The 15,252-nt window shown below is 44.6% G+C and overlaps 1 pseudogene across 1 annotated transcript; it reads left to right on the top strand.

Annotated features, from left to right (window-relative positions):
* Nucleotides 1-14,583: 14,583 nt before the first annotated feature.
* Nucleotides 14,584-14,920, top strand: LOC308432187 (ubiquitin-conjugating enzyme E2 L3-like; annotated as a pseudogene). The gene has a single exon. The product of its transcript is annotated as a ubiquitin-conjugating enzyme E2 L3-like (transcript).
* Nucleotides 14,921-15,252: the final 332 nt, after the last annotated feature.

Genomic DNA, 15,252 nt, shown 5'->3' on the forward strand with positions numbered 1-15,252 from the left:
TATTTGAAGTTGCTGAGAGGATATATTGGATGCAGTTGTAATGATCTGTGCATTTCCTACCTCCCTTCTGTTTCGTCTCCAAAAGGAACTGCAAACATATTATTATATTCATCATGAGCTGTTCACTTTCACATGCTTTGTGCCTAGAGGTAGCCAGAGATTTTAGTCATCAGAAGGGACAGTGGGCTGAGTCTAGCTCAGCCTACTGGAAGCTAGGCCTATGGAAGAAAGAGCCGGTTGAAACTAGACATATCAAGTGACAAACTATTTAATAGGAGCTTCAAGGGGCTTTTAGAGGGAAAAGGTGACTATAAGTCATCGCCAGCTAACATATCACTCTTTATATGTAAAAAAAATAAAAAAAGATAAGCTGAGGCACAAAAGGTATAACTTTGCCATTTACTTGCACATGTCCAGAATGATGGCAGGATAGCAGAGAGCTACCCAAGAAAGGAGGCCAGTCCCTAGAAGTAGGCAGAAATCTAGGGCAGATACCAACCTGGGTATTACATCAGTGTGCAGCAAACAAGATGGGAGCAGAAGGCAGACTGCCCCACAGGGACTGGAGCAAAGGCTCCCCATCAGGTGCTACTGTCAGGACTGCATCTCCTGAATGGGGAGAATTCTGTATAAGAACTTACATATAGGATGTCCTTAAGAACTAAAGGGTGATAGGAAGTCTCCTATGATGAAGCCCAGTAAGCCCGAGAAGGCTTTGTAGGAAAAACAGTCTAGGTGCTAGCTTGAAGTGGACCAGAGATATGGAACAGATCTTGGGTCCAAGGTTTAAGGCTGTGGAATTTAAGCTCAACATTGTATAAAAAAATCATTGGGCCCCTGAACAGGAGAGGGACGGTGGAGAACACGGAGCAGATTGGATGGGGGAGGGGGTGAGAAGCATGTCAGCTGGGAGAACCAGCTGGGTACCTTAGGGAGAGGTTACAGAGGGTGGAAGTGGTCAAAGGGTCAAGGGAGAACACAGGAAATACTTCCTTTGAAGGCCAGGGTATCTGAAGCTCTAAAGAGAGACTAAGGTCTTTTGGAGGTGTTTGATAGTCACCTAAGATCTTTATTTATCTGGACCCAGAAGTATTAAAGGTGCTCAGACTCAAATGTAGACCATGCATGAAGTTTAGTGTAGAATCCAAGTTAAGAGAGTTCAAGAGCCTGACTTATGAGGAAACCTAGTTTTGTTTTTTAAAGATTTGTTAATTTATTATATATGAATACACTGTAGCTGTCTTCAGACACACCAGAAGAGGGCATCAGATCTCATTACAGATGGTTGTGAGACACCATGTGGTTGCTGGGAATTGAACTCAGGACCTCTGGAAGAGCAGTCACTGCTCTTAACCTTTGAGCCATCTCTCCAGCCCTGTTCTGTTGCTTGTTTTTAAGGAATTCAACCAAATGCTGTTAAAGCCTAGAGCTTTCACCTTAGTCAACATCCATTTCCTTATCTTAAATTAAGTCCAGGTGAAGTTATGTTGTCCTGAGGCTTAAATAACAAAGAAAAAAACCACCTAGCACAGATTTTGTGGTCTTACTAAGAGCTCAAGCTTACTGATTTTGTTTTAGCTTATGCAGTGATGTTTTAACTTGGTAAAGCTGGAAGATGGAGATTGGCTTAGTAAAAAGCAGAGTTTATCAGGTTTGTACTTTATCACAAGCAAACTGAGAAGGGAATTCTTTTTTTCTGAAAGGAAAGTCATGGCCAGCTCCTGAGGCAAGAAGGCCTGTGGGGAAATTGCTTGCAGAAGCAGAACACTTTCAATTGTGAGGAGAAGACATTTATGTTCAACTAAGCAGCTGATTTGTGTTCCTGCTGTGACAGTGACGGTCAACACTGGCCCCAGCTAGTTCCTGCAGGCTGAAGCCTACTGTCTCAGTTTCCCAGTGCTCTTTCCATCCTGATTTCCTGGGACACCTTAATGTAATTAGCAAGACAGACTTTCAGATTTCTACGTTGCCTGGAGTTATTGGCCCAGTGTGGATGGGTACCAGAAGCTCCTGCAGTGTGTGCTTCTTGAAGACCTTCCACATGTGACCTCAGACTTTTAAGCTATGTGCTGTTACATCCACTTACTTTTTTTCCTTTATCTTTAGTGTAAGGCATGTATGTCTGTACCACATGAGAGTGTGGATCACCTGGGGACTGGAATACTGAAGGTTATAAGCCATCATATGGGAATCAAACAATGTTCATAACCACTGAGCTGTCTTCTTACAGGACATCTACTGTAAGTGAAGAATTTGAGGCAGAGGAACTTATGTAGCCCAGAGCCACAAGAAGGAAATGGGGATCAGGATTTTTATTTTCTGATTTTAGTGTTTTGAAACAGGATCTTACACTCTCCCTGGCATGACTATATATGTATTATGTGGTTTTGATTTTGGTTTGGTTTGTTTATTGTTTACCAGAGTGTCATTATATAGCTCTAGCTGGTCTGGAACTTTGTATGTAGGCCAGAGTGGCCTGGAACTGTGCCTCTGTCTTCCAGGTGCTGGGTTTAAAGACCTGAACCACCCCTGCCTAGTTACAGTCCAGATTTGAACTCAAGTCTTAAGTCTCCAAACCCATGTTTGATCGTAATGTTCTTTTCCTAGGATCCAGAGGCTGTTGGAAAGAAGCCACTATGTTTGCTAACTATCCCCATTATTCCAGGTATTTTTAAACTGAGAATGAAATTGAAGGAAGGGGATTCTATTAAGGCTGTGTGTATGTCCTAAGGAGGGAAATGAACATGGGGGGTCCAGAGAACTCTCAAGTGGACTCAAGACAGCACTTCCTAGCAGGAGACATTAAGTAGGTAACCAAGGAATTGTTTTCTCAGTCATCTGAGAGGCTGTGTTGGGGGAAAGGGCAGCCTATGGAGCAGGGCTTGGGTTTAATACCTGTAAGAGTGCTTGGTGGTACAGCTTTATATAACTTACATTGTTCTGGGCTCCGTAGGGAAACAAAAATATGAGAAACCAACTGCCTTGACAGTGCTTCAAATCTGGGAGTAGTTTTGGGCTTCATTCTCTAAGCTGAACCTTTGAGATCCAGAGAAGCCAAGGCCTTCAGGGAGAACTTTTTACCCAGGTATCATTGACAAAAAAGGCCATATCTCTTATTTTCTTCCTCTTTTCTTCCTGAGAGCAGGCTTCAAGAGCCAGGTGCCTAGGGGAGACCTTGCTGTGCCCTGTGGCAGCTCTTCAGATTAAGGGATCAGGGACTGAGACACTGTAGGCCCTCCTGTTGCCAGGGCAACGCTGAGTCAGGCCCAGGCCTCTGCATCAGCCTTCCGGGAAATGATTTAGCTGCAGAATCATCTTGCTTCTCATAGTGGGAACCTCTAAATTAAAATTTCTTCAAAATCAATCTTGAATTGATCACTTCTAGTTGGGTTCCTTGAAATGTTGTAGTAAACACATACAATTTAACTCTTGTATTTCTGACAAAGGATAAACAGATGCAGGCTCACGGAATCAAAAAAGAGAAGGAAGGAAAGAAGAAATAAAAATAGTTTAACCTAATACTACTAATGGTGACCTTACTTAAAAACTTCTGTTCTGAAAGCATCATTCAGCATTTTATCAAGGATAATGATAATATCGTATAATCCATTGGCCCTTACTATTACCAGACATTGTGAAAAGCAAATGCTTCTGTCTTATCCCATGACAAGCTATGGCACTGCTATTCCTGTCCCTTCCACCAAATGAAGTTAAGCCATCAAACCCACATGGCCAAAATTTAACCTCAGTGTGGCCCCAAAGAATTTGCTGTCCTGCCTCCCCATTTCAGTACAGATGGCATTTAATGAAAGAAGGCATGGCTGCAGCTCTGACTCTCATGGATACCTCAGATCAGCCTGGACATCTTCCAGTTCTGTCACAGCATGGGGGCAGCCGGTACTTTTTCCCTCACCAAGATCTAGCAGGTGCTGCCCACCCTCTTGAAACAGGATGACAGATGCCACCAGGCCTGGGTCAGAATCATTTTAAGACCATCATTCAACCTGTAAGATACACAACTACTAAAACTATACTCTCAAAGAATTAAAATGGACTGGATTTAAAAAAAAAAAAAAAAAAAAAAAAAAGGTAAACAAAAGGGGTGGGAATAGTTGGCATGTCTCAACAGGAAGATGAACAATGAAACTCCAATGCCCAAATTCCATAGTGGAAGTACAAAAAAATCCTACTCTAGAGGACTGTCCTCTGTCCTCCACCATGGTATGTGTACACACACACACACACACACACACACACACACACACACACCGCAAAAACTACAACTATGACATTGTTTTTTCCATAAAAGGTAATTTAAAATTGCAGACTTCCATGATCTAATTTCTTGCAGATAAACTATGTTTATAAATTCCAAACTCTCAGGACCAGGGTCAGACCCAGATCCTTGTGCTACAAAGTGTTCTTATCATTTTACCACTCCAAGACCTCTGATGGCTCCTTGTGTGTCTGTGACAGATCAAGTGGGCTTTCCTTACTGAGGAAGCTTCTAAGTGAACAAATATTCTACTTTCCTACTAATTGATTTAATTTGTAATCGTGACAGAAGAGATGTGCTTTAGCTGCCATCTGGTACGAGGACTTGAAGCCATTTCCATACCTGTGCTGTCAACGTCAAGTGTGTCATGAGGAAGAGCCTGCTGCCCCTCTCCCCTTTAAAACGGTCTCACAGACACAGGTTGGTGGAGAACTATGTATGGAAAGATGACCATCTGCCTCATCTCCCAAGTGCTGGAGCACCAGACTCAAGAAACAAAGCTTTACCAACTCTATGAAGATTAGCCAAATCTGCAGCTCAGATTTCCCACACTTTGTCAGTATTCCAAAACTTTTGCTTTCAGCCTCTGACCCCCTTGTTTAAGTAGAACCATTTCCACAGCAGGGCATCCTTCCCACTGGCCACTGTCAGCCTGGGCTTCTGTGATGAGAATGCCAAGGAAGAAGCTTGCTTTAAACCCAGGGTCCTGACCAAGTGCCTGTGACTCTGCTTAACATTTCCCATGCTCAAACCTAGCTCTGGATGTTTAATTTATTCAGTGACACTTGCCATAGTTACCTCACTCTTAGATAGAGCGAAGTTTATTTCTTCAGGGTTTCATATGCTTGGCAGATATTCTTATCAGAAGATGGTAAGTCCCTATAAACTCACCAGGAAAATCTCAGAAGCCAAAACTCACCAGGAATTCCTGGAAGGCTTTGGAAATGACAGCACAGATGTCCTTAAAGGATACATTATCATTACAGCACATGCTCCCACTTGCCTTTTCCAGGGAAGACTCGGGGACCTTGCCATATAGCTTGTCAACATCCTGGAAGGGCTGTGCTGTCCTGGGATTACTGGTACTTCCTGGAGCAGCACGTAGTGGCCATCATGTGTTTAATTTCTCCACAATGAGGATAGCCCTTCCTTATTTTATACTTGCTCTGGAGTCTGACGCCCAGCCTTATCAATCTCATGGATAAATATGCTACAGGTCAACAACGTACACACACACATACACACACATTGAAACAGGATGACAGGATGGCACTAGGTGGCCCTGACTGATCTGGAACTGGCTATGTAGACTAGGCTAGCCTCAAACTCCTGCTTCTTCCTCCTAAGTACTCAAGACGATCATGCAACACCACCTTCCCAGTCAGAAATACGATCCCAAACCAGAGCCGTGTGTGGCTGCCCAGCGATGCCAGTGTTCAGGAAGCTGAGGCTACCATGTACCATACAGCCGATTGGAGGCCAGCCAGGACATAGCGAAATTCTGCCTCAATAAACAAACAAAAATCTAAAACTTTTAAACGATACTATTTTCAGTAGGCGTTCATTTTCATATTGCCTCTCATATTTAGCCCATATACTAGGTAGTGGGTTAAATCTCCAGGTCCCGGCCAAACCCTAAAGACGGTACCTGGTGTGTGAGAAAAGGGTACCTAGAGATCTCATGAGCCATCCAAAGGCAGGCAGACTGAAAGCCAGACCCAAGAAGATGGTGTAGTCTATCTCCACATCCTAAGGGTCCCGCTCCACCTTTTTGACTGAGCATAAACTGTTGGAATCCAAAGTACGCCAGACTCTGGGGCTCTTGTTTTAGATGCCTGGCTTAGCAACCTAGCCACTCTCTAAGGCACCAACAGAAGCTCTGACCCTGGGAAATATCTCCCAAACCCATCATCTAACCCCTTCCAGAGAGGGGCAAGCCCTCCAGACTCCCAGAGAACCCCATCCCCGGGATGGCTTCAGGACGCATCACTTCTGCCCCAAAGACCTTTATGGAAACTTCTCAAATCCCAAACGTGTGGCAGAGAGACAATGAGCCCAGGTTCCAGAAAGTCATCCTATTTTCTAATCTCCAAACAGTACTTTCTAGGGATCTATATTTTAAATAAATGTAAATAGATATCTGTTTATACATTTAAACCATATTTAATGGTGTGATTTCCAAACGTCCTTTCTCCCGGCATCTTCTCCCTGGCCTCGGTAGGCTGAGCACTCTACACGAGCTCCTGCATCGGGCCACGCTGGCCGTTGTGCTGCCCTCTGGCGGCCAACACAGAGAAGGCCTCGGAGGCCAGCGCCCACCTGGCTGCTGGTGGCCGCTCTAGGAATGTGAGGGGGGCATCTCGGTGGTGGTGGCGCAGGCGGTTTCCCCGCGCCCAGTCCCTGCGCCACGCCCAGGGGTGGCTGGCCCCTGAAAGGCCAGTCCCAGCCTCCTTTGCCACCAGTGTGCCCTTCCACAGCAACAGTCGGTACGTCAATGCCGCTGGCGTTCTCTTTGCCCTGCACCCTAGGGGCAGCACGGCCTTGTTCCTGCCGCTTGGGCTGCCAGTTTTTCCTCCAAATCTCCAAGCAAACACAGTTGTGCATACACCAAGGTGAGGCCTCAGGAATTTTCAGGTTACAATCGATATAATAAATAGACTTAGACTTACTCCCAAACAACGGCTCAAACCAGTTGCAGAGAAGAAAGCCAAAAGCAAAGAGAAAGAAATGAATGAGTTTACAGTCCTTTAAAGTTTCTGTGTTTTGGGGTTTTGTTTTGTTTTTTTTAGTGTGTATGTGCCTCTGAGCATGGGTGTGTGCACAAGAGTGCAGCTCCCAAGGCTAGAGGCACCTGATCCCCTCTTGGTTGTGAGCTGCCTGATGTGGGTGCTGGGACCTGAGCTTCAGTCCTTTGCAGGAGCAGCAAGCTCTCGAAGCTTTTGTTTTTAACATTTGTTTCATTTTATATGCATGAATGTTTGCCTGCATGTATACATGTGCACCGCAAAGGTCAGAACAAAGTGCTGGGTCCCTTGGAACTGGAGTTATGGATGCACCTTATGAGACACCGCGCGGTTACTGGGAACTGAATCCTGGTCCTTTTAACAGATCAGCCATTCTCCAGACTCTGTATTTTGAGAAGAAGGCCTTACTTTATGACCCTTGCTGGTCTACAGGTTACTATGCAGATGACCTCACATTTTCAAGATCCTCCTGCTCAGTCTTCCAAGTGATGGATCACCACACCCACTGGTTCACAAATTAGGAGGAAAGTCTAAGTTCAACGTGGGACAGATATGTCTTTCCCGGATGTGTTAGTCTGAGTACTGCCTCTATGCCCAATTAAGCTTCCACTGTGCCCCATTCTTTTCTTTGAAGACAGGGTACCTGTAGGCCAGAAATCTCTCCTTAGGTGAGCCACCGGGAACTACTATTTAAGATGGTTGACAGATGACCACTAGACACCCTGTGACTTCATCATAAATCCCGTTTGCATGTTAAAGAACACACCAAAATACGCCATAACAATTAACAGTTCCCACAGCTACATCTAGAGAGAACCACTGAGAGGGATGAGGTGGGAGAAAGAGAGGCATCAGACTTCTGCAAATCTCCCATTCTCAAAAAGCACACTACTGCTCTCTTTTATGAGCCCACCTGTCCCCATTTCCTTTACTCTGACTTCCTAGACACCAAGAGTTGGCTGTGGAGTTTATCTCCCACGTCTCCTATTCTTGGATAATACTGTCTCGCTTCTCAGTCAGACTTTATATTGGTTCCCCAATTCCTAGAGAGAAAAAGGACCCAGTTTAGGTACAGAGACCTGAAGCCTTGGCACTGAATCTGCTCTCTGCCTGTCTCTTAGCTTCTGATGGTTACTCAGCAACCTGTGGCTTGTAGACCCACCAGCTTCAGCAGGAAACACTTCGGGAGATTCCTGCGGGCTTTACAGCTGGCAGGGAAAACTATCCCAGTGAAGGAGAAATAAAAGTCAGTTTAGCCTGATTAGGAAACCAGTGCTGGGCCAAGACTTCTTGGAGTCTGACTTCTGCTCATTTAATGTTGCCTTATCTAAACATAGCACAATTTGGGGGAAAGTTTTAAGATATCAACTCAGCCCGGTGAGTGCTTGCTTAAGACATGTTTTCACGGAAACTCTTTACAAAATACATGTGGCTTCATCCTTAAGATCACTTTTTGTTGACTTAGAAGCAATATCCAAGATAAGAGTCTAAGGAGAATTCTCTAGGGAGAATGGACTGAGAGATAAACATAATCCCTGTGGGAGGCAGGATTTGGCCCTAAGATAGCACAGAAGACACTTTTAAGTACAAATGACACCTCTCACAAGGGTGAGTTTAATGGTCTAGAAGTAATGTTCAAAGTTTCAGGGAAAAGGGTTCTGGGATAATAAGTAAAACATGAATTCTGAGTGATACACACACTCAGAGCCCAGCTCATCAGACAGCGAAGGATCAACAGGCTGTAAGCATTGTTCTCAGCACTCCAGGGGGAAGATGGGTTAGACATCTTTCCTATGAAGGTGCCTGGGAGTTTAGCTTTCCTGGCTCCTGGGCTTGTCTATGCAGACCAGCACTCTGCCCTCTGCACATCTGTAGGAGCCTGAAGAGTAAGACAGCGCTGGTCCCAGAGGTGAACTCTGGTAATCCAAGCCCTTGGGAAATGGAGGCACCAGGATCAGTGGTTCAAAGTCATCCTCGTCTACAGAGTGAAATGGAGGTCAGCTTGTGTTTCATGAGACCCTGTCTCAAAACAAAAGAATTTCAGAAGAATTAAAAAATGAATCTTGGGTCAAGACAAAGTAAAATCAGAGTTCTTGAAGAACAGGGTTTAATGTAATTTGAACACAGACACTAGCAGTAGGAGAGAGAGAGAGACTGAGTGTAGCCCATGCCTGTAATTCTTTTACAATATGGCCTCAATTTTTAACCCATCAGTAATGACTTTATTTTCCAATTGCTCAGACTGCAGCCCCTCACTTTGTCTCTGGAGGACTCCTACGGTGTCACCCCAGCCTTCACCACAGGCTTCATCGTCTCCATCTTTCTAATAATCACGGACATCTTTTTTTAATTTTTTTATTTCATGTATGTCACTGTCTTCAGACACATTACAGATGGTTGTGAACCTGTGTAGTCGCTGGAATTGAGCTCAGGACCTCTGGAAAAGCAGTCAGTGCTCTTAACCCCTGAGCCATCTCTCCAGCCCAACCATGGACATCTTAATCAATTTATCTCCTGGTTAATTCCCCCATCCCACTACCGCCACTTTTTAGAAAGGTCACCACCTCAGAGAATTCTTGGAACCACTCATTGAGAGTATTATCTTTCTCTGTTTTGTTCTGGGCTCACAGAACTTACCACAGTGATAACTAAGGTGATGTTGAATGACAATGGTGTGTTCACCTGTGCTTCCTCCACTAGAAGCCACTCCTCAAGGGTGGGAGCCAGGAAGACTGCATAAGGTTTACTGACTCTTAATTCAGCATGACTGAGACGTATGCGGGCTGACATAGAAAGCCTGTTCCATGGGACAGACCAGAGGTAACAACTGTGTATGTGAAACCCACTGCAGACACTCATCAGGGAGGTCTTGGGGTAGTGGTCCTGTCTCCAGGAGGTCCTAATCTGATGATCACCCCCACCATGGGGGGAGGCAGTGCATATGACTGTTCACTGTAGATAAATAAACTTGCAAAAGCTTCACCTGATGTCCTGAATCAATGCTTGTAGCCAGTCTTTTGCTACTTTGTGGGTTTTTTCCACCCTTCTCCACCCCTTTTCTTTCACCCTTTCAACTCTTAGCACTGGATAGGACAGGAAAAAAGGATAGAAGGGAAAGGGGGCGATGTTATCATTAGACTACTTCCTGCTGATTAGGGTTGTTGAGTTCCTGGGGCAAGTTTAATCACTATCAGGATATATAATTCTTGTTTCTTCTTTGTACACAACTACTTAATACTGTGACCACACAACCTAGCTTTCAGGGTTCTAGCACTTATATACTCTTTGAAAGTTCCCAGAATTCTAAACTCCACACAATAGCAGGAACTATGTGCAGCTGGCAAAACCACACCCCTGCTAGAGCTTGAGGCAAATCCTAGTCAGCTGCTGTGAACAGTCTGAAGCAGCCCTGTATCCTACGCCTGGGATTTAAATGAAAGCACATTATGATTTCTGTGGTTTTTAAAGAAACCAACATTCTCACTACAAATGCCAGGGCAACAGGCCTGACAGTGTAACTGTCCCTGATGACAGATTCGTGCTCCCCATAGGAAAAGAGGACTGCGTAGCTCCTGGATATCTGCAGCACCTGCTGGTGACTCAAATGAACTTGCATCTGGAAGGGAGGCAGAACAGGAAGAAGCAGAAACAAGCCCCACTCTTTGGAGATCTGATATTTAGACTCTAAAAAAGCCAAATCTCCTGAGTCCTAGCCTTGAATGTGGCCACTGTCACCACGATGCCAGGCAACCTGGAGCCTCTTTCAGACAGAGCTCAAAGGAATTTTCCATGTCTCTTAAGAGTTTATGAATACTCTTTTTTTTTCTTTCTTCTGTTCTCTCTCCCTCCCTCCCCCCTCTCTCTTTGTGTGTGTGTGAGAGAGAGAGAGAGAGAGGATCTCCCTGATGAGTGTCTGCAGTGGGCTTCACAAACACACATACACACACACACACACACACACACAGGCATCACAGCACATGTGTGGAGGTCAGAGGTTAACACAGTGGAACATGCCTGTAACCCCACTTTGCTTATGTATATGTAGGTATTCTGCCTCTATCTATGTGAACCACATTCTTGTGTCAGATTTCAAGGGACTAGAGTTACAGACAGTTGTGACCCACCACATGGGTGTTGGGAATTAAACCTAGGTTCTCCTAACTGCTGGCCCTCTTTTTTGTTTTCAAGGCTTTTTTTTTTTTGTTTGTTTGTTTGTATGCTTGCTTTCGTTTGCATTTTTGTTTGAGACGGGCTGTCAGATAATCCAGGCTGACCTCAAATTCACTGTGCAGTTAAGGATGACTTTAAACTCCTGATCCTTCCGTTGCCACGGTTCAAAGTGCTGGGACTACAGGCATACAAACCATACCAGCATCCCATGGGACTACAGGCATACAAACCATACCAGCATCCCATAGGACTACAGGCATACAAACCATACCAGCATCCCATGGGACTACAGGCATACAAACCATACCAGCATCCCATGGGACTACAGGCATACAAACCATACCAGCATCCCATGGGACTACAGGCATACAAATCATACCAGCATCCCATGGGACTACAGGCATACAAACCATACCAGCATCCCATGGGACTACAGGCATACAAACCATACCAGCATCCCATCAGTCCCGAAGCTTTGACGATTTCCATGCAAGCATGCTGTGGATTGCTTGACTGGCCACTTTATAATCAAGAGCTACTTATAGACACTTGGTGCTTTAGAGAGTCTGTGTGCTTGGCTTCACTCCAGAGTACTTTAACACCTGGGATAACAGACGGACGAGAGTTGACTATATTGTCAGAAGAGCACTGGGGTCAATGGGGCGGTCATAGGCTTGGCAGCCTCATAAGTATCTCGAGCAGAGCCTGTCAGATAGAGCAAAAGTGGTGTCACACAATAGCTGTTAACTTGAAATTTGTGCGGGTAGCACACAGGAGAGAGGAGGAGAGACGGTGAGACTATCTCCCTAGGTTTTGTAGGGAGATGGATCAGATTTAGAGCTGCAGAAAGAAAATCATCCGAAAGTAGGTGAGAAGGAATGCGGACCCCAGAAGGGCTACAGGGCAGCTCAGAAAGAACAGGGCAGCAAAGACAGATCATAGATTTAGAGGGTGTTGAGTCTGGAATACCAGGGGTAAATCTATGACAGCCAGGCAGAGGATTAGAACAGCCCAACATTTGAGCTAGCCAAGGTATTTCGAAAATAAACTAATGTGTGTGTATCTTTCATTCTCAGATCCAAAGAGTCCGTGGGCAGGCGGCTGGAAGGACTTGACCTGCTGGGAGCACAAAGTTGTGCAGCCAAAACTCACCACTACATCAACCTTAACTACAGGAGCTCTTGTGTTAAAAATAAAGCAGAGGCAATGGATACACATTTAATTCCAGCACTCAGAAGGCAGAGGCTAGCAGATTTCTATGAGTTCCAGGACAGTCAGGGCTACACAGTGAAACCCTGTCATGACAAACAAACAACAAATTATTAATTAATTAGTTAATTATATCAAGGGGGCTGGAGAGATGCTTCAGCAGTGAAGAGCAATCTTGTAAAGGATCTGAGCTAGGTTCCCAGCACCCACATCAGACGGCTCACAAACGCTTGTAACTCCATCTCTAAGAGATCAAACACCTCTGTTCTTCACAGACTCCTCTACACATATACACATGCATGTACTTCACACCGTACATATAAACTCATGCAAGAACACACATGTACATATTAAATATATAAATCTTTAAGATCTTTTTTTTGTTTAAAAAGTTAAACACATGCATAAAGCAAGAAGAGAAAAGCTGTAGGCCTGTGTGAATCTTAGATATAGCTGTGCTCAGGAGGCAGCTTTTTCGGGTGTAGCTTAGAGGTAGGTCGTCTGATGGCAAATATAAAGTTCTGGGGTTCAAACGTAGGGATACCTACCCCCTTAGTTAGCATAAGTGTCTCTGTGCTTTACTGGGTTCTCCACTGATGCTCCTCTCCCAGCAAAGCTCCTGAAACCAGGAGAAATTATACCTTTTCTTTTGACAACTTCAGGACATTGGGAATTACATCCTTATCTTGGGGGTGGGATGTTCACATACATTACTCTTAAGATAAAATTAAGGCAGATGTGCTGGATGGTAGCACACAACTTTGATCCCAGCACTCAGAAGGCAGAGGCAGTTGGATCTCCAAGTTTGAGGCCATCCTTGTCTACAGAGTGAGTTCCAGGACAGCCAGGGCTACTCAGAAAAATCTTAATTAATTAACTAGTTAATTAACTGTGACTAGAAAAATCTTAATAAATAAATGATTAAACCAGATGGAAGGAAAGAAAATGCAGCACAGTGTGTGTGTGTTATTCTGACATTTGTGCTTATAGAAAAGGGGGGATGTGTGATAATAACCCACGTTTGGAAGAAACAAAGGAAAGTGTTAACTTGCTATTCTAGCTTCACTCCTGTGGCTTTGGTAAAATATCTGGACAAAAAAGAAAGTGGGTGGTACTGAAAAACCCCCGGATTGGGGAAGTGCCTCACTCTAGTACTAGGAGAACGCGATGAACCCAAGAACTCACAGAGATCCCATCTTGCTGCAAGAGGTTTATGGGGGGGGGGGGCAGAGCTCTGGGGACGACACATATCTCACACAGGAGAGAGAGGAGTCGACCCCAAACTCCATTAGGGGACATATTTATAGGGAAAATTACATAGGTAGTTAGCAACAAGCACATAACAACTTCATTGGTTCAAATTGGCACTCTCTGTCTGCTTTTGGATAGGATTCAACTCCAGACCACTCTGTTTTGGGGTACACTGACCTTCATACCAGTTTTTCTCAGGACTGCAGAGCCAGACCTTATCAAGACCAGGTGATCTGTGGTTTTTGTTCTCAGCCTTGAGACATACTTGTCCTCAAGGCAGGGTTAGTGGGAGCTAACTTGAAATTTTAACTCTTTCAGTACCATTTCCTCGGTTTGGATTCTAAATTGTAGAGGAACAGAGAAAATAAGATGAACACCAAACTTGTTCATTCCCACTCTGGTTTTGACTGTGAATATGACAACCACTATGAGTTACTGCACTGACTTCCTCCAAATGATGAACTATAATGTGAAATGTTAAGCTAAGTGTCTTAGTCAGGGTCTCTGTTCCTGCACAAACATCATGACCAAGAAGCACACTGGGGAGGAAAGGCTTTATTCAGCTTACACTTCCACATTGTTGTTCATCACCAAAGGAAGTCAGGACTGGAACCCAAGCAGGTCAGGACGCAGGAGCTGATGCAGAGGCCATGGAGGAATGTTACTTACTAGCTTGCTCTGCTTCCTTTCTTATAGAACCCAGGTCTGGCCCTCCCGCCTTGATCACTAGTTGAGAAAATGCCTTACAGCTGGATCTCATGGAAGCATTTCCTCAACTGAGGCTCCTTTCTCTGTGATAATTTCCAGCCTGTGTCAAGTTGACACAAAACCAGCCAGTATACACAAAGTAAATCCTTTCCTGTTAATGTTTTGTCAGAGTATTTTTTCATGGTGATAGAAATAATACTAGGGAACAGCAGCACCAGATCCAAGATGGCAGCCAGCAAGAGGCTGATGAAGGAGCTTGAAGAGATCCACAAATGTGAAATGGAAAACCTCCATCACATCCAGGTTGATGAAGCTAATTTATTGACTTGGCAAGGGCTTATTGTTCCTGACAACCGTCCATATGATAAGGGAGCCTTCGGAATTGAAATCAACTTTCCAGCAGAGTATCCAAACCACCCAAGGTCACATTTAAAACAAAGATCTACCACCCTAACATCGATGAGAAGGGGCGGGTCTGTCTGCCAGTCATTAGTGCTGGAAACTGGAAGCCGGCCACCACGACTGACCAAGTAATCCAGCACCTCATAGCACTGGTGAATGACCCCCTGAGCACCCACTCCGGGCTGACCTAGCTGAAGATACTCTAAGGACCGTAAAAAATTCTGTAAGAATGCTGAAGAGTTTACATAGAAATATGGGGAAAAACGACCTGTGGACTACAATCTGCCATGAGTGATTCCAGTAAGTTTGAGCGGAGACCCCGAGCTGTGCATTCAGACACCCCGCAAAGCAGGACTCTGTGGAAACTGACACGTGCCACCAACTGGCGTCTGCTTGTGGCAGTTACTAACTTTCTACAGTTTTCTTAATCAAGAGTGGTCTAGGTAACTTGTAAAGAAGGATTAAAAAATTCACATGTTCTAAAAAATGAAA

The sequence above is a fragment of the Micromys minutus genome (genome assembly GCF_963924665.1).
Source record: "Micromys minutus genome assembly, chromosome: 18".
Taxonomy (NCBI): Eukaryota; Metazoa; Chordata; class Mammalia; order Rodentia; family Muridae; genus Micromys; species Micromys minutus.